The sequence below is a fragment of the Ovis canadensis genome, chromosome 20, assembly GCF_042477335.2.
Source record: "Ovis canadensis isolate MfBH-ARS-UI-01 breed Bighorn chromosome 20, ARS-UI_OviCan_v2, whole genome shotgun sequence".
Lineage (NCBI taxonomy): Eukaryota > Metazoa > Chordata > Mammalia > Artiodactyla > Bovidae > Ovis > Ovis canadensis.
The window spans coordinates 51,931,637-51,957,510 of NC_091264.1; the positions used below are offsets into that span (position 1 = coordinate 51,931,637).

General features: G+C 37.0%; 1 protein-coding gene across 4 annotated transcripts in view; it reads right to left on the reverse strand.

Moving 5' to 3' along the window:
• The window catches only part of CDKAL1 (CDK5 regulatory subunit associated protein 1 like 1), a 608,618-nt gene that overhangs the window by 572,105 nt on the left and 10,639 nt on the right, over positions 1–25,874 (reverse strand). The window lies entirely within an intron of this gene.

Here is a 25,874-nt window from a genome sequence, read left to right on the forward strand (position 1 = left end):
CAGGGTAATCTAAACCAAGCTACCGCACGGCTTTCTTTCCTACCCAGTGCCACTCTTCCCCTGTCCTTTTAAGCTCCTGCTCTTGGTTCATGTTTTAGGTCATCAACACCTGCTATAAACATTGCCTGCTTCTAAGGAAAACAATTAGAATTTTACAACACAAGACAGTCCTTCATCAGATGTCAAGACTTTCACCAAATAGGTCTGCCACACAGGACTAAATAAACACATAACCACAGAACTCAACTAAATAAGATAATGTGTGCAAAGAACTTAGCATAAGGGCTGGCACTCCATCAATGTGAGTTGTAGTCATTAATTCTATTAACAATGCTCCTGAAAAAGCATTGCTCAATTTCTCGGCTTTAGGTAAAAATAAATTTTTATTTGGTTGTGAGTGTACACGTTTTGTTATCAGAAGCAATGGAATTTGTACATGCAACAATACAAATTTCAGAAACATTGAGTAAAAGAAGCCATACACAAAAGGGTACATACCATATGATTTTGTTTATATGTCTCCCAAGAACAAACAGAGATAGTACCAGAAACTGGCTGCTACAGTTGGGAAGGAAAAGGGAGGATGGGTGGGAAAGAAGCACAGCAAAATTTTCCGGGATGATGGAAATGGTCTCCATCTTCTTTGGGTGGTTGGATACACATGGATACACAAAATGGGAACTATTCATCGAACTGAACACTTAAGACCTGTATATTTTATTGGATATAAATTATACCTGAATTTTTTACTAAAAAAGCAAATACCTCTTTGTAATTGAGAGTTAGGGATGTTATATAGGTGATTTAGGAGAAGACTGAAGAATTGTGAAATTTAGGGTCAAAACTTAATGAGTTATGGTCCACGGAAAACAAATATATGCATCTGTGCTTTCTAGTAACAGCACACCTCCTATTTATATCCACCTCATCCATCTCCTATTGTCTCTCTCAGTTCTGATCACTGGCTCATTCTTCCACTCAACGCAGAGTTTGCTGTCTCTGCTTACACCACGATGCTAACAGAGTTAACAGAAAGAAAGACTATGAATACTCAATCAAAACAGCAACGTTTTTATTAAATAGGCGAGCAGCTGTGTGAGCAGAGACTTGTAAATGCATCTCTTCTACAGGATTTTATGTTTAATTCAATTTGTTCAAATCAGAGCAGCAAAGCCCTATAACTATGGCCTAGACAAGGAAATAGTTTTGCAGAACAGAACAGAATCCCACATTAAAATGGTGTTTGTTAGGAAAGAACTGCACCTATTCATTCATTCGTTCACTCAGCAAGCACTTACTGAGCACCTATCCCATCCCGGTCACTGTGTGCGGTGCTGGGAATACAAAGGTGAGGCCCAGTCTGGCAGAGCTGACAGACATCTGAACAGCTGGTCATAATATATTGGGTTCAGAGGCCTGGAGTATAGTACTCTGAAAGCACAGAGGAGGGGGGAGATTTCCTTTGAAGGCTGGAGCTTTTCTGGAGAAAATAGGCAGAAAGAGAGAATGAAAAATAGACTCCCACCTAATCTCTACCCTATACGTAAGGGAGCTGCTACCGAAAGCATTTGTTTCTAAATCTGGGTTGGGAGTACATGGCTGTTCTGTGCCTTATTCTTTTAACTCTTTTTCTCTGTCGAGTATTTTGTAATGAAAAAAATTTAATGCAATCCACCAAGTAGTGCCTGTAGACTTTGAAAACGTTCCCCACCAGCAGCTGCTTATTCCACGACAGACAACTTAGAGATGCCAGGGTTAGCTAGTCAGATGTGGAAGTGAATGGGAGAGGAGACAGGCTAAGATGTCTCTAGTGATGGCTGTGTGTTAGGCCTGGGGTGTAGGACATATTCCAACTTCATTTTATATATCCACAGAAAAAAAAAAAAAAGGGAGTATATATACCTTTGCCATAGGAAAAAAATAGTTTATCATAAACAACTAACTCCATTCATTGTGATCTCTATTCTCTAAGCAAATGTTTACTGAACACTTGCTAACATTCACCCAGAGAAAAACAAACTCCTGCCTCCTAAGTGCCTGCCATCCAATAGGAGGGATAGTCAGGGGTGCCAACTGCAGGAATACAGCGGGTAGACTCTACAGTAAGGACTGGAGAAGACATAGCACAAGTCTGCAACGGGGGCTGCGTATGATTCAGTAATGATTCAACACTCATTATCCTCCTATTCCATAAACAAGTGGTAATCACATCATCTCACTAGCTCCTCCCAACAAGGGAGAAAAAAAAAAACTGACAAAATTCTGGAACTCACTGTGAAGTTCAAGGTGCTACTCTCATGCTGAAATAATACTGCCTTAAGCCAAAATGACGGATGAGAATGTGCTAGATTGAGCCTTTAAGCAAAGGTAGACTTTTCTTGACTGGAGTGACTAATATGTTTACACGGATAATACAACTCGGTTACTTTTTCTTCTTTTGCTGTTCTCATAGACACTAAATGACTGGTCTCAAGTTAGTTTTTTAGAAACTTCATTTTTCCATTCTAAAAAAAAAAAAAATGTTTGATTCAAAATAAAGTCAACCACACACACGTACCACGCATGTATAACAAAGTAAATTTAAAGTACTTTTGAGATTAATTTTTTTAATTGACTTTCCTCTCCTTCCTCCAACCCTTCTGTAATCCAATATGCTCTAAGAATAACGCCACTGCTCACACACCTCCTTCTTCCTGCACTTGAGAGTTTAAAGGTAAGGGACAAGACAGATTTGCGATGTTTTGATAGTGTGTTGCCATGGAAATGACTGGCTTATTCCTTATGAAGCACCATGACTTCATGGCAAATGAGAAAGGAATAGGATGATTTCTGAAGATTCAACTCAGAGAAAACTTAACACCTAGGGGGTAATAAAAAACCAAAAACTAAACAGACAACCTGGAAAATACTGCAATGTCAAAAGTTATAATGAAATATTTTCAAAGAACTTATACAAGCCTGACCTCCAAAATAGGAACCCTGTAATCAAAAAGGAAGATATAATATTAACATGAAGATAAGCCATTCAAATAACATGGACCCGTGGTTTCTAAATAAATACATTACACCCTCAATCCCGATAGACTATGAGCAAAATCCTATGACTTTCTGTGGATACATTATAAAATTAAACCCACACCATACTTTTCCCTTCCTAAAAGCAGTCTGCTTTTTTTTTTTGCTTTTTTTTTTTTTTTTTTTTGCTGCCCCTGTTTATACAGCTTATCCCTTATCACACTGACAAGACTGGGAACCACAGCAGATGGTCCCCTCAGACATAATTCTAACAGGTTTTTTGTGCAAACAAAAGATAAAGAAGGCTACAGCAATGATTTACTGATATCTAAAGTTGAAAACTGACAAAACACAAACTGCTTTTTTCTTACTGTTTGAACTGTTTATCCTTTAAATTTCTAAGATAGATATGGCCAAAATTAAATATGATTTCAAACTACAAAACCAAATACCCAGTTTTAACAGCCATTAAGTCTTGTCTTTTGAGTCGCCAAAATGTCCTAAATTACATTTTTAAAAAACACTTTACCATTCCTTTTGTACTGGCAAAAGGGGAAAATATTTGTAAGTTCTTGACTTATAAATTCAACTTATTTGCTAGTTGTGAAATAAACTACTCATCTGAATTTTTCTTAAGCATGGAAAATGCATTTGAAAACTCCAAAATGTTTTCCCCAAGAAGAGTTAAGAATGAATTAACTGAATCAATTCTGGAATCTTGGTTGTAGAACTAAAGCCTGTTCTGTTTCAAAATAATCTACCTAGTGAATATAACACAAAACCAAATGAAAAAGTCCTCCAAATTACTCATCCTTCAGGATTAAAGAGTGTTTACATACCATAAAACAGAAGCTCCCTCATGATAATCTAATTGCAAAGAGCACTGTTTTTATGGCATACCTGAAAATCTAGCAAGAGCCACAAACAGTAATATATAATGAAACTGACAAGCATCTGAAATAAACTACCCAGACATCAAGCAAAAATACACCAGACAGACCCACAGGGCTCTTGTAATGTAGGTCATGACTGTCAGACCATGGCGAAAACATGGTGACCCTTGATAAAAATTAACCTTGATTATATGTAATCATGCACATATTTTGCTCAGTAACCAGGCCTCTGAAGTAAGTCCATAAAGCTGCAAGAGGTGGATATCGGAGTTTGTTGTGAACTACTTTTCACCAAAGAAAATATCTGCCTCATCATCTGTCAATGGAGGTATAAGGTAGCTTCCAACAAAATAGTCCAAGACTTCTGTGGCCTTCATACCTCTTACTTCTGAGAGATCTTACTACTTCAACAAAATGCACTTCCTCTATAATGTGTTTGTACAGATGTCTACTGCTGCTGCTGCTAAGTCGCTTCAGTCTAACCCTCCATAAAAACCTACATGTACATATATTCCAGCTAAACTCATTGTTTCTAGAGGTAGAATATGGCTGAGTTTTTTGGGTTTGGGTTTTTTTTTGGTAGAAAATTATAAAATAAGCAAATAAAAAGTCAGATCAGGAATAATAGGCCTGATCATCTAATCTTATACGGTCTCTTTTTTGTAGAAGTCACTCACAAAGTCTCTGACTGGGAAAGAGGCGATGCTAAAATACTGACTTCTCAATGAATCCAAACTGAGACACAAAACCTCTTACAAAGCCTTACAGATGGACAAAAATCTCCCATGCAGCAGAACAAAAAGATATGAGCATGTTCATATGGTATAAGACAATTTATCCACAGCTAGTTTTAATTCAGGTAGTGACAGCATAATACTCTGAACCCAGCATAAGCCAGCTAGTCACATTGCCTTCCACAGCCACAAAGCAGGTGTTTAATTCTGCCAGCCAGCCGTCACACGTGAGAACTGAAAACAGGACCCAGTGAAAGACTGTGCTTGAATCAGGGCAGATCCATGATCATTGGAAGAGCAGCGGGTCACAAAGTCACAGGAAACAATAGGTGTTCTCTGTGCAAAGATTCCAAATCCAGTCTAAACCCACTGGATCATGGGTAAAAGTACATAATTTTCTGATGGAGGAATATCCAAGATCCAGGACACTAAAAGTGTACTAAAAAAGTGTAGTCTAACAGCTGTTATTTGATGGTCTGTATCCTAAACTAAATGATTTATTTCTGAACAGAAAATTCTGTAAGACAGAGCAGAAACCTAATTTTGATATTTGCAGCAAAAGTAATATTTGCCATTTATTACAACTCTAAGACAAAATAAAAAGCATGAGGCTGATTCTAAGAAATAGAATTTAAAACAAATGCAGTGTATTTTCTTTAAACACATATTAGGTTCACTTCCATCTGCCATCTTTCTAAAGGATGAAAAGCTCGCTAACTGAAATATGTTTGCTAATAAATATAACTTGAGATTCTTCTTTGAAATTAAACTGTAAACATGTTATGAAAACTCTCGTTTGCAGATGGCGCCAGTCACACACTATTCCCACTGTGGTCACTACGTGCGCTTCTCTGTGTTACCTTGCTTGTCAGTGTTTGTTACTTATGTATTAAGAATGCATGTATAGTAAATGTGTATATATGCTCACATATGTATACACACACACACACATTTGTTACTTGTGTGTAAATATGTATACACATATTCTTAATACATAAGCAGCAAACAGTGACAAGCAAGGTAAAATAAGAATACTGTATTCCACAATGGAAAATTTCCATCTGAAAAGGCAGATCTAACATGCTTTTTTAAAAAGGCAAACAGGAAATGTGTAACAATGAGTTGCACAACGTGGTCCTTAAAATCCTGAACTCACTAAATGTCATCATATTAGCAGGAGACTGGCTACAGGCTAATTTAATACTTAAATGTTAATATAATTTTCCCATTACTACATCTGCCATGAATGTTCTTTTAACCAATATAAGCAAGGTTAGAAAATGGTAAGTAAGGAAGAAGAGAAAAGTCCTCCAGCAATATCCTTATTACATAAATAGTCACAAATAGGCATTATTTCCAGGCCTAGTTTGTTAGAAATTACTATGCTTTCAAAAATGTGTGATTTGAGCAGAAATAAAGGAAGTAACTAGTTTAGTTAAAAGAAAAAAACTGAAAATAATATAACTGAAATTAGACTACTTGTCTTGCCAGGAATGTCTTTTAAAAATAGTGTAATTTTATTTAAAACATGCAAAGACTAAATCCTAAAATAATTAATTTCTTTAGCCACCTCAAGAAGAGTCACAAAAAATAGCACTGGATAAATCTTGTTACAAATACTGCAATGTGGACCCATACATATGATAAATAAAGTATAAGAAAGCACTCAGCATTTCTATGTAAACTGCTTCTGAAGGATTATTATGGAATGCACACACTGGCTGAACTTAAAGTGTTCACATTTTAAACATTAATTTACTTTGACTATGTGCATGTCAAAATGAAAGATTGCTGTCTGGATCCAGACATGCCATATTAATATTGAACACAGGCATTCACTTCAGGTCAGTAGTCACTCCAAGTTGACTTCAGCAGGTGGTAAAAGTAATGTACTCATTAAAATGTATGTGTTACAGGGTTATCTCCCCAAAACAGCTCTCAAATAGAGGGAGCCTTGAAACTGAAGCATTAGATATGCTAGAACCAACCTCTAATTGTCACAAGTCTGGAGAAAATTGAACTTACTCTCTCTCCCTAATAACTAATAAATTTAGCAGCTTTCGTCAGTATCTCAGGAAAACCCAGAGTTTTAAATTCTATGAAGCTAACCTGGCTGCCTCCAAGAGACTAAAATGCTCTTGAATCAATGTACACAGACTAGAGGATCACTTCAGATGCAGAAGCCAAATATAGGAGTTTCCTTCATTTTGGATGCCTCAATGTATATCTTAATTAAGTAAAAATTTACTCCATTCACTTCAATTAACTCTATTCAAATTGTTTCCCCCTTTTCTGAGATAAATTCAGTTCTCCAACTAAAGGCATAGAGCTCAAGATATTAGAGCTGATTCAAACCAAGGAGATCCGCCCACCCCTCTGCCACCCCAAAAAATTACATCTGACCTTAGGCATGAGAAAATATACCAAAAAACTCACTTCTTAAACTACTTTTCAACACCAGGGATAAATCTATGCCATTTATAACTGACACACCAAAACTCAAACAAGATCATTCTCTAGCAGTCTTTCAGTTCTCTCACTCCTAAGTTATCCCATCATTTCCACTAGCAGATAACTCACTTCATTTTAATAACCTTTTAAATATACACAAACTATGTTCTTTACAAGGTGTTCCCCCACCAAAAAAAAACACTGATCCATTCTGTACATAAGTAAGCAGGATCCCCAAATTCATAACTAATCACCTCACATTGCTTCATTTCTTCATTATCCACCCAATTACTAGATAAGCAAAGAACGGGGAGAAAGACAGGTCAGCAGAGACAGGAGAAATAGAAGCCTTCTTACAAGGAAGAGACTGTATCTGCCTTGTTCACTGATAAATACACAGCACCATAGGCACATGATGAATATCTAATGAATAAATGAATTTATAAAGAACCAGAGAATACTGGAGTTCAACTCACTCATTTTAGATATAAGTATACTGAAACCCAAAAAGATTAAATGGCTTGGCTAAGATCACAAGGCAAGTTGGTCAGCCTTGCAGAGTTTAACACACTAGATGCTGCTTTTACATCAAATTTTTTCTTGTTCTCCCACCTTTAATACTAATTCTTTAAGCTCAACATAAATCTTTCTAGAAATTAAGAAATACAGATGCAATGTAGACCCTCCCCAATCAGGGGGCTAATGTTTCTAAAGATTCCCATAGCAGGAGAATAATAAATTTGGAAGGAATTTAAGATCTAACTGGAAGACAGGACAGGGAAACCAAAGGTAGAAAAAGAACCCACAGAAGCCCCTATTAATATCTGTAAAATTTACTATAATCTAATGAAGATACGACACTAAAAGAAAGAACAGTGACATTTTACTTTTAGTTCGTAATGACAAAGACTGCATTTTCAGGTTCTCTAACCTCCCCTACTTCCGAGAAAATTCAGGATTTCCTTTCTATAGTTTAATTCAAATATGAGTAAACTTCTTTTGACTTGCAGCAGATAAAATGCATACTCAAGATGTATCCAAACATTTACAAGTCCAACAGATTCTTTCTGGGAATTCCAACAGATTCCCATTTGCAGGGAGGGGTCCTAAGAGGTCCCAGGGACCCTCCAGCACATATCTCAGCTTCCTCCCATCTCTCAGATAAAAGATGATAAGCACTAGGACCCCAAAGTCTCTCTCTTTTCCAGGGTGAAACGTTAAGTCTCTACAAACGATCTAGGAGCCATTTTTCTTCCTTTTTAATCACTAAACCTCAGTGTCCTCTTTTCTAAATTATCTTTAAAAGGGGTGATTTAAATATACCTGAGGAAACAAATTCTAATGATCCTGAAGGATTATAAAAAAAGTAAGTATATCTATAGGAACGTCACACAATGTAAAAACCATACTGGCAGTGGGGGCAAGTATTCAAACTTAGTAGCTAGTTTCATACTCCGATAAAGGATTTTTCCATCCTCTATAACACCTTTAGGTTTAAAAAGCAAACCACCAGAATTAAGCATTCTAGTGGCTGCCAGTCAATGCTAATTAGCACAACATGCTTAGATTTCTCAGGTGCTCCATAACCTACACCATAATGAAATCTAACTCGCCCCAGATGTTTTTGACCAAAGTAAAAGCATGTCTTTGGCAGGTGGCAGAAGAAATGATGAGTCAGGAAGAAATTCTCAGCACTGGCCAGATGCCTTAAGGTATCACCAGTAGGAACAGGAAAATTAAAAGAACCAATTGAGGAAACTAACAAAGAACAATGTGTCTATTCTGTTCAGTTATTTCAGGCAGGAAATCTATGCTTAAGGCGCCCATGAATCACAGCATTTGTAATGCACCAAGAAGGCCCCTTACTATGGTCAGGCTCATTAAATGGTCTCAAAAACTTAAGACTACTTGACCTAAAAAAAATGCTAAATATAATTCTTTCAGGTGGTTAAGAAACCATCGGTGGTTTACACCTAATGGTAAAAGAAAGGGCAACGAAAATGAGAAACCACCTCTGTACTTACATGGTATCACTCGGTAAATTTGACCCATTTCTCATGAATGACATGAATATTGATATAAATTCATTCAACAAACATGAACTGACTGTTTATTATAGGCCAAATATGATAATGGGTACCAAGAACACTCCTTGGAAGAAAAGTTATGACCAATCTAGATAGCATATTCAAAAGCAGAGACATTACTTTGCCAACAAAGGTCCATCTAGTCAAGGCTATGGTTTTTCCAGTAGTCATGTATGGATGTGAGAGTTGGACTGTGAAGAAAGATAAGTGCCAAAGAATTGATGCTTTTGAACTGTGGTGTTGGAGAAGACTCTTGAGAATCCCTTGGACTGCAAAGAGATCCAACCAGTCCATTCTGAAGGAGATCAGCCCTGGGATTTCTTTGGAAGGAATGATGCTAAAGCTGAAACTCCAGTACTTTGGCCACCTCATGCGAAGAGTTGACTCATTGGAAAAGACACTGATGCTGGGAGGGATTGGGGGCAGGAGGAGAAGGGGACGACAGAGGATGAGATGGCTGGATGGCATCACCAACTCGATGGACGTGAGTTTGAGTGAACTCCGGGAGACGGTGATGGACAGGGAGGCCTGGCGTGCTGCGATTCATGGGGTCACAAAGAGTCGGACAGGACTGAGCGACTGGACTGAACTGAACCAAGAACACAAGAAACAAGGGCTATCTCTGTACTCAAGTTCAGTTTTATAAGACAAAGATATGTAAACAAAAACTCTATAGAGTCTAATGAGTGCTATAAGCAGAGATAAAGATGATCTTGGTGGTAATAGTGTGTTAAGGAAAAAGCCTGATTTGGGAGGTGTGGTGAGGGAGATGGGATAAGGAGGAATGGAATTAGAAGGATTTCACACCTGGTACTTAACCTGGAGCTTTACCTCTTTCAAAGTGAGGCAAAGTAAGTGAGAAAACATGATCTGTCCACTCGCCCCTCACATTTCTGTGTCAAAATGTGTTATTTCACAAATGAGAATTAAAAAGTCAAAAAAAAGGTACACATACATGTGTAATGAGACTAACACTGTGCGCATGTATTCAGCTGCTTCAGTCGTGCCCAACTCTTTGCAAGCCTGTGGACTGTAGCCCATCAGGCTCCGCTGTCCGTAGAATTCTCCAGGCAAGAACACTGGAGTGGGTTGCCATGCCCTCCTCCAGGGGATCTTCCTGATCGAACCCAATGATCGAAGACCCGTCTCTTACATCTCCTGCACTGGCAAGAGAGTTCTTTACCACTAGAAGGCAATGGCAAGCCTCTCCAGTGTTCTTGCCTGGAGAATCCCAGGGACGGGGGAGCCTGGTTGCCTGCCGTCTACGGGGTCACACAGAGTCGGACATGACTGAAGCGACTTAGCAGCAGCACCATCTGGGAGGCCTATGTATGTATACACTATCAACTACAGTCCAATGACAGCAAGGAAATCAAACCAGTCAATCCTAAAGGAAATCAACCCTGAATATTCATTGGAAGGACTGATGCTGAAGCTTGAAGCTCTAATTCTTTGGCCACCTGATGTGATGAGCAGATTCACTGGAAAACACCCTGATGCTGGGAAAGACTGAAGGCAGGAGGAAAAGGGGATGACAGAGGATAAGATGGTTGGATGGCATCAACAATTCAATGGACATGAGTTTGAACAAACTCCAGGAGCTTAGTAAAGGACAGGAAAGCCTGGCAAGCTGCAGTCCCTGGGGTTGCAGAGTCAGATACTACTGAGCGACTGAACACCAAAAACACAGCCCAAAGTAAAACATTTAAAAAAAAAAACAAGGGGGGAAAGCCAAAGAAAAGATAAATAAGTTCCCTGATAATCCATGTCATCTTAGAAGCAAGACCTCCAATCTCCCAACTTCTAATCTCTTATTTCTTCTATGAAATCACCTCATTCTGCCTCGCTGGTTCCCTGAAGAAGCCATTTATTATACATTACTTCAATATACTAGCCTCGTGTCCTAATTAACACTCACCATAAGAAAAAGATGTGCAAGAGAAATACTTTAAAAGATATTTAAATAGATTACAGTAAATTAAACACGTTTAAATTAAATTTCATTAAGTTACCAGTTCATTGCAGAGACTCAAATTTAAAACATAATGGTGAATTTTCTTTATTAAATACTTAATATAATAAAAGCTAACATTTTATCAACCATTTATTAATTTTCACAACAACCCCATAACCCATTTTAGAGACAAGGAGTCACAGGCTCAGAGAGGTATGAGAAATACTTACTCAGTGATGCTGAGTATGCGTATTTAAAAATTACCCCACGTTGTTCAAGCATCTGAGTGGATCAGTGTCTTTCAGATTATGACAAGAACCAAAACTGGGAGACAAAAATTCCAAGACAAAGCTACAGGGGCATTACACTTTCAGATAAAGGGCTAAATAATCGAAGGAAAAGTAATCCCCCCTAGAATACTTTTCACAGAAAGAATAGAAAGAATAAAAATATCTTGTAATTCTCATTGGATGAAGAAGAACAGGTAAGTTGAATTCCTTATGTTTAAGTCATATACATTGTTTGCTATGATATTTTTAACACGTTTTTAAAAATATTTTAGTTCACCCATATTTTAAGCTTGGTCATCCTCACTGCATAATCATCATAAGGTCTTGCAATTTTCAACCACGGGCAGTATTTTTCTACTATTGGGGTTTGGGAATACATGATCCTCAAAGTTCACCGAATAGGAAAGAAGCATAATAAAATGGTTCACTTCTTAGCAACTGCCTATGATGTCTGTTTCTTACTCTTGAGATATTTTCTCATTGACATTTTTAAAAATTAAAAAATAAAAAGATGTTGATAAGCCTCTGCTTAATAAAACCAATGATCCAATTCCCTTTCCTAATTAAAAGCTGACAGTACTTGGAGTACTTACTAGTTTCAATGAATGTTCAGATGTAACAGTCTTATTAAAATTATGTCTATTTTGTAATTTCCTTCATTACTAATGCAGGCTTAAAGAAACTGATTCTGAGATTCGTTTTTCTTGTTCTTTTCCAGTCCCTGACATAGACTGGTGAGTGGTACGGTGGACTAACAAGTATATTCAACCAACACAGATGACTGAAATTAAGAAGCTGTAACAGATCTACATATCTAGGCCACAGGGAAGGGTCACACCGTTAGACCAGCAGCATAAATTAGCACATTATGAAGGCATCTAAAGGAGCCAAACAGAATTTGTATGATGGATTTTTTTTTCATACAAATATATAATGCTGATTGACTGGATTTCTTTTAATCACAAGCATTATTTAGGGGGGAAAAAACTGCTTGTATAATATCACATTTTATTACTTCAGCTCTTATCCTGAGAAGCACATCTGAAGCTATGGGGAACCTTGGGGAAGGGCTGGTAGGTGGGAACCTATTGAAAGCATTTTGGGGACACATAGCTGTCTCTCAGTTTCATGCACACAAACAATTTTTTTTTAAGTTATTATGAGTGCATTTCTGCTCTAACTTACAACAAATCTGTAAACCCGAAGTCATTTAGGAAAATAATCTGTTATTTACCAAACCCGCAAGTTTTACATATATTAAAAGACTAGGTTAAAAAACAGATCTGTCTCTCGCTGAATAATTAAGACATTATTAATCTCTACAATAAGAATTTCCTAAGAGTATGGGCTCTGAAGTATTAAAATGTCACAATACTTCCCTTCAATTTTTCATACTATTTCATAGCTCACAAAAAAATTGTCAACCACTGGAAGAAAATGTCTAAATGATAGTTTTTAGCTACTAAAACAGTTGCTGAATGGTCAAATCCTCCTTTAATTATCCATTTTTTAAATAATTCAGACAAATCACACATGCATCATATTAGTAACACCAGCAAAAGCAGCAATAAGAGGGAACATTTAGATATAAGCACATACACTCTCATAAACATAATGAACCCTCTCACTGCCAAGTATGTCTTCACCTCCCCCAAGCTACATACATTTAGTAACTGAGACAATCACGTCAGAGCTATAAAGATGAGTTTTTAATGGAGCAAGATGTTAACTATTTCTAAGGATTAGTACCTTAAAAAGAGATATTTAAGAAAATAACAAAAACTGAAATGTACAAGCTATGTTGGCTGGAAACATTTTCTACTTTCAAGTAAAGGAAACAGTGGAACCACACCTGAAGTTGTCTTAGATTTCTTAATCTTACCCCCAAACAAAAGTCAAGCATCTTATACTACTGGTCACAGAAGCATTCTGTGCTGGTCTACATCCAGCAAAAATCACTGGCAAATTCTATTTATATTTAAAAAAAAAAAACTACAGAGCTTTGATTGGACATTAAAAATGTAATATTAATAGTTGTATTATCTTCTTAGGTCATAAACTACATTGGATGTAATATGCTCCATGAATTTAAAAAAAAAAAAATCAGGTTTTCACCTAATAGCATGGGAAATGTATTCACCACATCCTATTATGTAAATAATCCTCACTCTGAGTCAAATTCATTTTATTTAATTTTTGCATTCTTCACCTAGAAAGCTATTCATAGAATCTAGAGTCTCCTTTCATCACACTACTGCCAGTAGGAAATTCAAGCAATGGAAGATCTTCGTAAATTTTCAAAGGTATTTTTACCATAAAATAACACTGCAGAATGGATAACCTATGTGGTATGACCTAAAAGCCACATAAATAATTTATTTATAGCTGTTATGTTTTAATCACTGGATAGTTTTTAGAGGCTTAAAAAAAATTAATGGTTTTTGCTATACAAAAGCAACTATGTTTTCCATGAAACATTAGGCTGTCACATTAATACAAGGTTTTATCATTAATTATACTGGATTATACAGGAGTTTATGTCTACAAGATGATTGCTAAATATCTGAATTTCCAAACCATTTCCAAATAAAAATGAAACCTGGTCCTAGCAAACTTCACATGAATTAAAAATCCATTTACAAAACAGAAAATTAAAACTAAAAAATATAACCTCAATTTAATACCTTTGCAGATAAAACATGGAACATTTTTTTCATCAAAACGCAGAGTATACATATGTAAACAGTGCCACCTTTTGGAATATTTAGGAACTGAGCTTCTAAATTGTACAAAAATACCTTTAAATGTAACAGATGAAAGAGAAATTAAAAAAACACCAGTTTACAATTTACTAACATTAAAGTGTAATAAATTAGCTGTTTATTTTAAAACTTATAAATATTTTCAAAAACTGAAGTATTATCTCATGTGTATATGCTTCCATTTCATTTTCATGAGGTTGGCAGACCACCATGTCATTTCAAAGAAAACTGAGGTTCAGAAAATGTTAATGCCTGACCCAAATAATTCCTCAGTTAAGAATGGCTGAGTCCTCAATATCCTGAAACTGCTAGTTTTTAGATGTCAATGTTAGTTCCTCAGTCAAATCTTGTAAGTTACAATAATGCACTGTACTGAACTGAATTAAAAAAAAATCAGGTTTTCCTGATTCATTTCCACGCTACATAAGATTTTGCAAAATAACTATTATTTGCACAGTTTTTTGTACGCACTTGCAAAGAAAAGATATTTATGTTTAAATTATTACATGAAGAACACACACTGACTACATTCACACAGCTGTTTACATTTTACAAACACAAAAACTCTTCATCTAACACAGTATTCTTCCTGCCTCTATGCTAACAGAGAAAACCTTCACTGAAAACTAAAACACTTTCTCTCATTTTTTTCGCTCAGCGTACAAAAGCCCTTGTTTATGGCTTGCACGTGATTTGCAACTTAGGTAAGACACAAGATAAAAAGCTGCTTACAGATGAGATGGAAATGATAAGCTTCAAATATTCTCCCTAAAGCTTCTCTGTCTTAATTTGATCTCTCATATTTAGATGTCTGTAAAGCATTTTCAGCGTCTTCTATTTTTAATCTCTTTCGCTGATTTCCTGAATAATTTTTATGAGACTGTAATATATTTATTCTAAAACACCCTCACAACTCCCTGATTTTTGTAAGCTCACTAAGAATTCAGCTCTCACATGGAAAAAAGAAAATATTCAACAGTCTTATCTTTGATTCATTTGTTACTATGAATTTTACTCAAAGTGCAGTCATTGATAGTAATTTATGGAAAATTCAGAAACAGTTAATATAAGTAATGAGTCCTTCTTAAATTATTGTATACCGCCACTCAATTCAAAAGAAAGAAGAGCTGGTAAGATGGTAACTAAAATGGTTCCTGAAAATACTGAAAGAATAAAAGCAAAGAGCAAGCCAGAGGGAAGAGTCAGAAGTACATCTTCTGAGAAACCGAACTCCACAATTAATACAATTATCAGACATTAACTAGAAATGTTCGTTAAGTAGTCTCACCTCTTGTTCCTAATATATTCAAGAATAAGCACAGTGTGAGACATAAAAGCTGGTAAAGCTAGCCATTTCTAAAAATAACTTAGTGGGAAAGATTGAATATAAACATACTAAATACATTTTTGAAGGATTCCATTTCACCCTCACAGTTCTTTTTTCATCACTGGGAGGGCTGAATGCACCGCCCCCCCCACCGCCCCCACCAAGAGTAAATAACATAGAAATCTTCTCTGCTACTGCTGCTAAGTCGCTTCAGTCGTGTCCGACTCTGTGCAACCCCATAGACAGCAGCGCACTAGGCTCCTCTGTCCCTGGGATTCTCCAGCCAAGAATACTGGAGTGGGTTGCCATTTCCTTCTCTAAGAAATCTTCTCTAGATACTCTTAATTTCCCTCCACTATTTCTGAATGAATGAAAATCCCATTTTGAAGGCCCTTAGTTTTATTTCTTTTGCTTTCGCCCTAGGTAGAAGGGGAAAAAAGGAGAAAATGCCACTTTCGTTGACACCCTGTACTATCTGCCCCCTTACCAATTCCTGCAAATAACTCATTTGACTACAAGCAATGCTCCAAGATCACTTCTCTCTGCAAATGTACAGGCATACACATAGATATATGAAAATATATATATCTAAATTTTACTGCATTTGAAGGAACAGCAAAATTTCTAATACTGAATTCAATCCTACTAAATTAAAAGCAATTACTTCCAATTTATAAGAATGGATTAAATTAGATTGCTGATTCAATATAATTTGCAGTGTCCATGTCAGGCAACGTGATAATATGAAGATCTTACCAAGACATGTCAGGACCATGCAGTCTGGACTTGACAGGCACTAAATTGGAGTTTACTGAAAAAACTCCTATTTAGGGACTCACGCACACACACACCACACACATTTACTGAACCTTTAGAATATACTTTAATTTGTATATCTTACAAATATTCTTTAGAGCATAAAGAATAAAGTTAACTTCATTATAGTCAAAAAATAGTTTTCATTTGGCACTAACACACACATACAAAAAACACTTGAATTCCTATTGTGTGCCAGGTACTGAATTTGATAATGATGAAACCACACACTGAACACTTCTGTATATACCAATATTTAATGTTTAGAAAGGATTGCTATTGTCATCTTCATTAGATAAATACTACTACTGAAGCATAGAGGTACTGTCCTTTGCCCAAAGTCATAAAGCTAATACACTGCGGTAGCTGGTTTCACAGTCTGGCTCAATATTAATAGCTGGCTACAGTCTGCTCTTAATCACTAAGCTACAGTGTCTGAGATGCCAAACAAAGGCAAAGATGATTAAGACAGAAGGAACTCACACACCATGGGAGAGAAAAGGTAAAAAAAAAAAAAAAAAAACACGATAAATCATCCAAAGACAGGAAGTAGCTGAGTTACCACTCTAAGTCAAGGGAAGTAAGCTGAACAGTGAATTATAAAGTAATTATAACTAAGCAGAGCAAGTGGAGACACAGCTGTAAAAGGAGTTAAATGGAACTAAAATGACCAAATCAGGTGATCAAAAGAGTAACCACACCACACACAGCCCTTAAATCACCCATATACATGAATATGTGTATACAACACGACACAAAAATTCGTAGACACTCTTCAATTTGAGAATCATCAAGCTACAATGAAGAAAGGACCAAACAGAAAGTCTCTGAAAATGCCTGGACATTCAAACCATCTTGAATCAACCAAACACATGTTGGTAAAGTGGGAATGAGGGGGAAATTTTAAAGTGCTATAATCCACTCTATTCTCCTTTAACCTCAATATTTGTTAACAGATTTGGGGAGTAATGAGATACTCAAGATGTACCTTACACAAACAGTGTTTAGTTAAGCATGAAAGCAATATAGTGGCAAAAGGAATCAAATGTTTGTCCTCAGATTCAAAATTTCCCACTTTCGCACGGCAAAAGGACAATAACCACATTCTAGAAAAACCACAGTCAGGGCAACAGAGCAACAAGGATGTCAAGTAGTATGCAATGAATGAATAATTTCACATGCAGCGTCCAGCATATGGTGGGCTGTATCCAAGCTGAATCATGCTGCCTCTGGAAAGGTCAATTTGTCCAATTCTTACACAAGGCCTACTAAAAAGTTTAAAAAGCAGTAAGTCAGAATAAAATAGAGTTAACAAACTTAATGACTTCTAATAATTTTATTAGAAGACTATTTGTAACACGAAATTCACTTTTCCTAGTAATGGCACAGCTGCAGTGATCATGTAATGTAATACTGCCATCTATTGTCCAAGAGCTAAAAACACATGTCTCTCTAACCCAAAGCCACTAAAATTTAAAAGCCAAAAAAAGCCAACATTATTTTACATGCTCTGGTGTCAATATCTCAAAAAAGTTTTTTCCCCAAAATCAGAGAAAACAATGCCTAGAAAGATTTTCAAGTGAAGCCTTGGTGATAATTACTCATCTGCCCATTTTCTTAAAAAATAAAATTTTAAAACAGGCTATGTCTAAATTATCAAAAAGAAGTTTTATAAAATCTCAAAGAGTAATATGAATCATTAAGCAATTAAGCAAAAGTTTCTGAAAATCTATCAGTCTACATCAATTTGTCACTCATAAAAATTCTAAAATACTGAACCTAGAAACTATTTTAAGTTCTTCAGTACCAGAATGCCAGCAATTCTAAAAAGATGTCCTCTTAATACAACTCAGCACTCCACACCAGTTTATTCACAAAAATTAATGCAACTATGTGTGAGTTGAAGTACTACCACTTACATGCTACATGGCAAAAACCACCACAATATTGTAAAGTAATTAGCCTCCAATCAAAATTAATTAATTAATTTTAAAAAATGCAAACAAGAAGTTTAAGTGACTTGAAAAGGTCCAGCCAAAAGTGGAACAGGATGGAAAATGATCTTCACGTTCTCAAAGAAAGACGATTGAAAAAAAAAAAAGGTGAAGCTTCCCCACATTTATTAGTGAGAAAATTAACAAAAAGAACACAGAACTTTTATCCAAATAATTTGATTACCATGCACATTATTAACTACTACTGGGCATTCACAACCTGGAGCCAAAATATTTTAGAATTCACAAGAGTAAACTAGATTTTCTCTGTATCTCTGAAAAAGGTGAAGATTCTAATCAACCATGTAGGTTCACTCTCAAATACAAGGGAGACACTGCTCAGGATGTAAACAATGACAAAGTTGACACTACTTAATCTGCATGGATAACAGTACAATCAAAGCTAGGGCCACTTAGTTGGTTGTTGTTTGAAACACATGTAGCTTTGTGCTTCTTACTATGATAAGAGGACATTCCTGTTGAGACAAAAAGAGGAGAAATAACAAACTAAATATTCCCATGCTCTATTTAAAGAAGAAAAAACTAGACTGTAAAGATTAAAAAAAAAAAAAACAGTACGTATCCTGATCTCTATCATAGTAGCATTCCCAACACACCTTTTTGAGATGTTTCATTCCACTTAAAGCACTGTAGGATTTAAGTAAATTTTTAGTATACAGAATTTAAATTTTAGGAACTTGAATAGAGAAAGCTATTCACTTTTTATAATATAAAGCATACTATTATTCCTTATGTAACAAAAAACAATTTTCTCCTATTTTCTCAGTCATCTTAGGCTGATTTAAAAATAAAGACAACTTCCTTACAAGACCTTATATGGAAAACAGGTAAATTTTAAGGGTAAATATAATCTAAATTATACATCAATAAAGTTGCTTTAAAGTAAAACAAAAAGAAAAGAAACTCACAGGAAAACCATTCATCACAATATGCCAATTAAGAAACGCAATATCTTTATTACAACACTTATGAAATGTACATATTCAGCTCCATTTTCAGGTAACCTAAACAATGTTATAACACTTTTATAAAGTCTACTTACACCCTGAGCTCACAAAGGCAACAGTTGATAGTTTTCCAGAAAGTGATGCACAACATATGGCAATTAATTATATGTACTTTATAAAAATGATTTCTCAATTACGTTTGTCCACATTCTTCCAAATGACGGAGTTTTTCATTAACACACATGCACACCCTCGGCTAATTAATTCTCCTCCAATGACTTTCATTTCGGTCTTCGGTTTTATTTAGGAAATCAAATCTGCAGCCTGCAATTTCCACTTTAAAAATCACACTTTAGCCCCCTGAAATAGCTGCTCATCTTCCACACTTCAAGCATTGCATCTTCTACTTTGTTACCATTCCTTGTCAACTTTCTTCAACAAAAGGGGGATGTTGCTGAAGACTAAGTCTTGACTCAATTCCTTCTGAGATCACAATGTTCTTGTTTCAGGTAAGCCATTCCAGAACTCCAAGTACAGGATTCCAAAGTCTCACCCACCCAGGACAGGAAATCGTGTCTGACTCTTTGCGACCCCATGGACTGTATAGTCCATGGAATTCTCCAGCCCAGAATACTGGAGTGGGTAGCCATTCCCTCCTCCAGGGGATCATCCCGATCCAGGGATCGAATCAGGGTCTCCTCATTGCAGGCGGATTCTTTACCAGGGAAGCCCTACCCAGAACAGGAGGTCTGATCAAAAAGAAAACATCTGGTTCGACTGTTTCAATCCCAATAAATAAAAGTAAATAATATATATTTAGATTTAAGATATAGATATCATCTAATTACTTTCTGTCTACTAATCCTAACATTGTGAGTTGTTTTGGTTTTTCTTCTGTCTGGGCAGATAAAAGGGTCTTTAAGACTTCTCTTTAAGACCTCTGTCCTTAAAAGCTGAATCTGCTGGAGAGAGACTCCATAGAAAAAACAGAGCTCAGTGATCCAATACCAACTGTCATCCCTGCCACAACTGGTTCATCCCTTTTATTTTGCTGGAAGACACACCCTGAAAAAAAGGTTTACTCTTCTATCCCTGCACCATCAGTTCTTCATACAAGACCAGCTTTTAATAAAATTCTCAATTTTCTAGGTGATTTAATAGTGGCAAAAAGTAACCATAAAAATATTATGACTTATGAAGAATATTCTTACAAGATTACATGAAAAGCACCTAATATAGCATTTCCACAATAACCAGGGAGAGAAAATGAAAGTAAATTACTGGGAAGTTAGTAAAAAGTATTTTCTTAAAAATACTTTCTTACTTAAAAGAAAGTACTTTTAAATAAGAGTATAGTTTTCTAGAACATAAGATATATATAAAAAGTAAAAGCTTATAGAATTAGCCTGAAATGCCCACATGAGGACGTTTTACAGATCAGATATAGCTTCTATTTTAGTGGAGGGAAGGCTTTGTTTCCCTTTATATAATCCTTTCTATGTTTAACTTCTGGGCTTTAAAATAACGCTAAGATTCAACAATGTATAAGCTGCAGATCCCTCTGCATTACAAGCACTCTGCAAATGATCACAGTGAAATTTACTTTCACTGTAATTCCAGACAGACTTCAAAACCTTCAGATAAAAGCACCATCTCTGGCTACACAATAAAGAGTTTCTGCAAGGAAATTCTGTATTACATTAAGAAAATGTTCTACTCAGCACATAACTAAAACCTTCATTATAAACATTAATGACTAATATATATAATTTAAGTCAGCAACCTATATGTCAGGATATTTTTAAATATCTTTTTCAAAGCCTAGGTCAACAGTCTTTGTTCTGTCTTTATCCCAAAGCTACATAAAACTAGCAATTAGATATGAATGCATTTTACAAACTGTAAGACACTGCTGCTGCTGCTGAGTCGCTTCGGTCATGTCCAACTCTATGTGACCCATAGACGGCAGCCCACCAGGCTCCCCCGTCCCTGGAATTCTCCAGGCAAGAACAATGGAGTGCGTTGCCATTTCTTTCTCCAATGCATGAAAGTGAAAAGTGAAAACGAAGCCGCTCAGTCGTGTCCGACTCACAGCGACCCCAGGGACTGCAGCCTAAGGGGCTCCTCTGTCCATGGGATTTTCCAGGCAAGAGTACTGGAGTGAGTTGCTACCCACACGTAAATAACTGTGGCGATGGTGAAGGGGCAAGAAGTCTAAATTACAGAGGTCCATGGAAGGCAAGCTAAAAGCTCTGCATTAAGATGCCTGATGATTCTTTCACTGAATTGCACTAGAAAATTGCACTGGAAAAGTCAAGAAGATGGAAAATGACTTCATAATTAAGGAGGTAGGAATGGACCAGGAAGCTCTCAGCCGACACTGCTGTCTATAACTAAACAGCAACTCCCAACTTCTCACTCAGAACAGAAGTTAATAAGCTGTGCACGTTCCTGCAGCATGGAGTCCAATGGTATAATCCCTCTCACCCACCAGTCCAGGAGAAAAATGGCTTCTAATAAGGATCACATAGAAGAGACTAGTACATACAAGAGAAGAAATTTCAAAATGAAGGACAGCAAAAAGCAACTACTCTAATCATTAAAGCCATTAATATTATTAAATGTCCATACTAGATCGCCCTTAAAATGTTATAGAATTAAAAGACGCTTACTCCTTGGAAGGAAAGTTATGACCAAACTAGACAGCACATTAAAAGTAGAGATATTACCTTGCCAACAAAGGTCCGTCTAGTCAAGGCTATGGTTTTTCCAGTAGTCATGTATGGATGTGAAAGTTGGACTACAAAGAAAGTTGAGTGCAAAAGAATTGACGCTTTTGAACTGTGGTGTTGGAGGAGACTCTTGAGAGTCCCTTGGACTGCAAGGAGATCCAACCAGTCCATTCTAAAGGAGATCAGTCCTGAATATTCATTGGAAGGACTGATGTTGAAGCTGAAACTCCAATACTTTGGCCACCTGATGCGAAGAGCTGACTCACTGGAAAAGACCCTGATGCTGAGAAAGACTGAGGGCTGAGAAAGATTGAGGGCAGGAGGAGAAGGGAAAACAGAGGATGAGATGGTTGGATGGCATCACCGACTCAATGAATATGAGTTTGGGTAAACTCCAGGAGTTGGTGATGGACAGGGAGGCCTGATGTGCTGCAATCCATGCGGTCACAGAGTCTAACACAACCGAGCAACTGAGCTGCACTGAAGCAAGAGGAACTGAAAATAATTTACCAACTTTCCAAAAGAAATAATCCAAAACCAATAACCAAAGGAAGCACTATGGTGAGGGGGGGAGTGCATTTCTACTTAGTCTATAAGAAATCACTCACTTGAAGAACACACTCATGAAATGTATGTGTTCAAATCATACTTCTTTTAAAAGCCACTGTACCTACCAGGACAGTTTGACTGCTTTCCATGATACTAATTTAATTATATCATGCAAACAGGTGTCCGAGTTTTGGGGAATGACATCATTTTTCCCTCAGCAGGGCAGAAAATGAAATGAAAGGCAAGCAGGAATTATTTTCTAAGGTTTAAATCACCTTCTCCTCAAAATAAAAAGGGTTTGAAAGAGTCACCAAATAAGCACTTACTACTCTGAGCAAGCCTCTGTGCAGTGTTACAATGGAGTAATTATATTCCTGCTGCTGCTGCTGCTAAGTCGCTTCAGTCATGTCCAACTCTGCGCGACCCCATAGACAGCAGCCCACCAGGATCCTCTGCCCATGGGATTCTCCAGGCAAGAACACTGGAGTGGGTTGCCATGTCCTTCTCTAGTGCATGGAAGTGAAAAGTGAAAGTGAAGTCGCTCAGTCGTGTCTGACTCTTAGCGACCCCATGGACTGCAGCCCACCAGGCTCCTCCGCCCATGGGATTTTCCAGGCAAGAGTACTGAAGTGGGGTGCCATTGCCTTCTCCAAATTATATTCCTAGATTTATACAAAAGCAACAATTTCAAGTATTTACTGACATAATCTCTCTTCTTTCCTCAAATAGTAAAAAATGTCCACTCTCCTCAAATAGTAAAAATATCCACCACTGGTAACTGAGAATTCTGAATTTCTCTGTATCCTGTTTTCAATAACCTCTGTGAACATTATACATAAACTATTTTATACCTCATTCTTATCAATTACAGAGTTAAATGAAAATATTTTAGGTATGTGCTGTGCTTCGATGCTCAGTCATGTCCAACTCTTTGTGACCCCATGGAGTTTAGCCCGCCAGGCTCCTCAGACCATGGGATTCTCCAGGCAAGAATACTGGAGTGGGTTATTATGCCCTTCTCCAGGGGATCTTCCCAACACAGGAATCAAAACGCAATCTCCTGCATTGCAGGTGGATTTTTTACCAGCTGAGCTACCAGGGAAGCCCATTTTAGGTCTACATTTGATTAATTATAAGCTATTAAATAATATTTTTTATAAACTCCCATTATTTCACAATAACAAAAGAGGCCACTGGCATAGGCATCCAGAAATCATTCATATATCTAACTTAAATGAGAGATTTCCTGTAGAGATTTCCTTATTAAATGTCCTACTGAAGATAATGCTTATATTTTCTGGGCCTACAGCATCTAGACAAGCATGAAAAGTGGTCCTAGTGTCTACTGCATGCAAGCCAGACTAAACTGAAACCAATTACAAATTTCTGAAGTGAGTAAAATCAACAACATGTAAAATTAATACAAATATGTATCAGTTACACAGGCATATAAAATAAACCACATTAAGAAAAATAAATTTCATATTCAAGTGATTGGTTCCTTAATTCCCTTTTTGGTATTCCCAAATGAGAAACCAAAATTAGGTGTACATAACAAAGCTTAACATTCTTGTGTAAACACGTTAAGACTATTACTTTACATAGAAGAGTACTGTTATAAGATTTTTTTTAATGCTAATAGACAAAAACATTAAAATATGTTAGATATTTAATATCATATAGGATAATGGCAACCCACTCTAGTATTCTTGCCTGGAGAATCTCACGGACAGAGGAGCCTGGTGGGCTACAATCCATGGGGTCGCAGAGACAAACACGACTAAGCAACTAACACACACACACACACAGGATAAATCAAACTTTGAATTTTTTTTAATGTTTCAGGAAACTACCTTTAAAGTGATTTCTTTCATTTTCAAATGTACCATCAGAATGTATTAGACAAGTCTAGGCTAAATTATATAAAAATTACTAATGAACACAGAGAAGTGATTCTAAAAGCAGATTTTAGGTGGATTTTTTTACATAAGACTGATTTCGCTCTCTAAAAAATGGTATCAAAAACAAAATTAATGACATTTGAGCATTTACTTATTGAAGGAAACAAAGCTATGAAAGGAGTTACCTTTCCAATCTTCCCTACTCCTAACATGTGCATCGAACCTGGGACCAGCCAATTTCACATGCAAAAGCAAGTTGCTATGCGATATAGACTAGTGGTCAAAAGCAGTGTTTTGGAGTAATGCAGGAGATTCAGGTTTGATTCCTGGGCCAGGCAGGTCTCCTGGAGAAGGAATGGCAACCCACTCCAGTATTCTTGTCTCTGTCCATGCCCATGGACAGAGGAACCTGGAGGGCTACAGTACCTGGGGTCACAAAGAGTTGGACACAACTGAGCAGGGCACAAGTAAGATAACACAAATAAAGCATTGGGCCACTGCCTGTCACAAAGCACTCAAACTAAGTTCCCATCTAATACACATACGACAGAAATAGAGATGTGTGTGCGCCAGTCAGTATATCTACGTATTTCCTAACTCTGTCTGCGGAGAGGACCTAGAAGCACTGATACTTCATGGTGGCAAAGAGCACACCTAGTGCCCGGGTCTTTGGTCCGGTTCTAAACACTAGTCTCCTAATGAAAAGGGTCAGGATTCCTCGAAAAAGTGGTTGCTTCTGAGGCTGGGAAAGGGAAATACAAGACTAGAACCTCCTGTGGTGCCAGAAAATAAGAAGTGATCAGAAAGCAAGGGGGGGCATGTCTGAAATACACAGGCGCCAGCCTGATGAGGTCCTGTGGCCAAAGCTAGAACAATGCAAGCAACGACATGACAGCAGCGAACTATAACCTGTAGAGTAAATATCCGTGAGCCCATACTGATAAAAACAAGTAGCATGGTGGCAAAAGGACAGCGCTTCCTCACAGAAGGATGTGTGTATGCTCGGTCGCCCAGTTGTGTCCAACTCTTTGTGACCCCATGGACCTCCTGGACTGTAGCCCACCAGGCCTCCCCTTCCATGGGATTCTCCAGGCAAGAATACTGGAGTGGGTTTCCATTTCCTTCTCCAGAGGCTCAGAAGAATCCAAACTATTAAATGTGGGAGGAAAGAAAACAGAAAACCACCACTGCGCAACTATCACAGTAACAACAGTTGCAGACGAGATCCACCAACAGATACTAAAATTATCGAATACTAAAATTAGTATGCAAATGGTTGAGGAAACACAGGATACTTATCGGTGACAGTGAGAAAAATAACTCAGAAGAGAAATCTGGCAGATAAGGGTTAGTGTACCAACATCATGAAGCCCCTGACGCGCTGAGCTGAGAAAGATACAA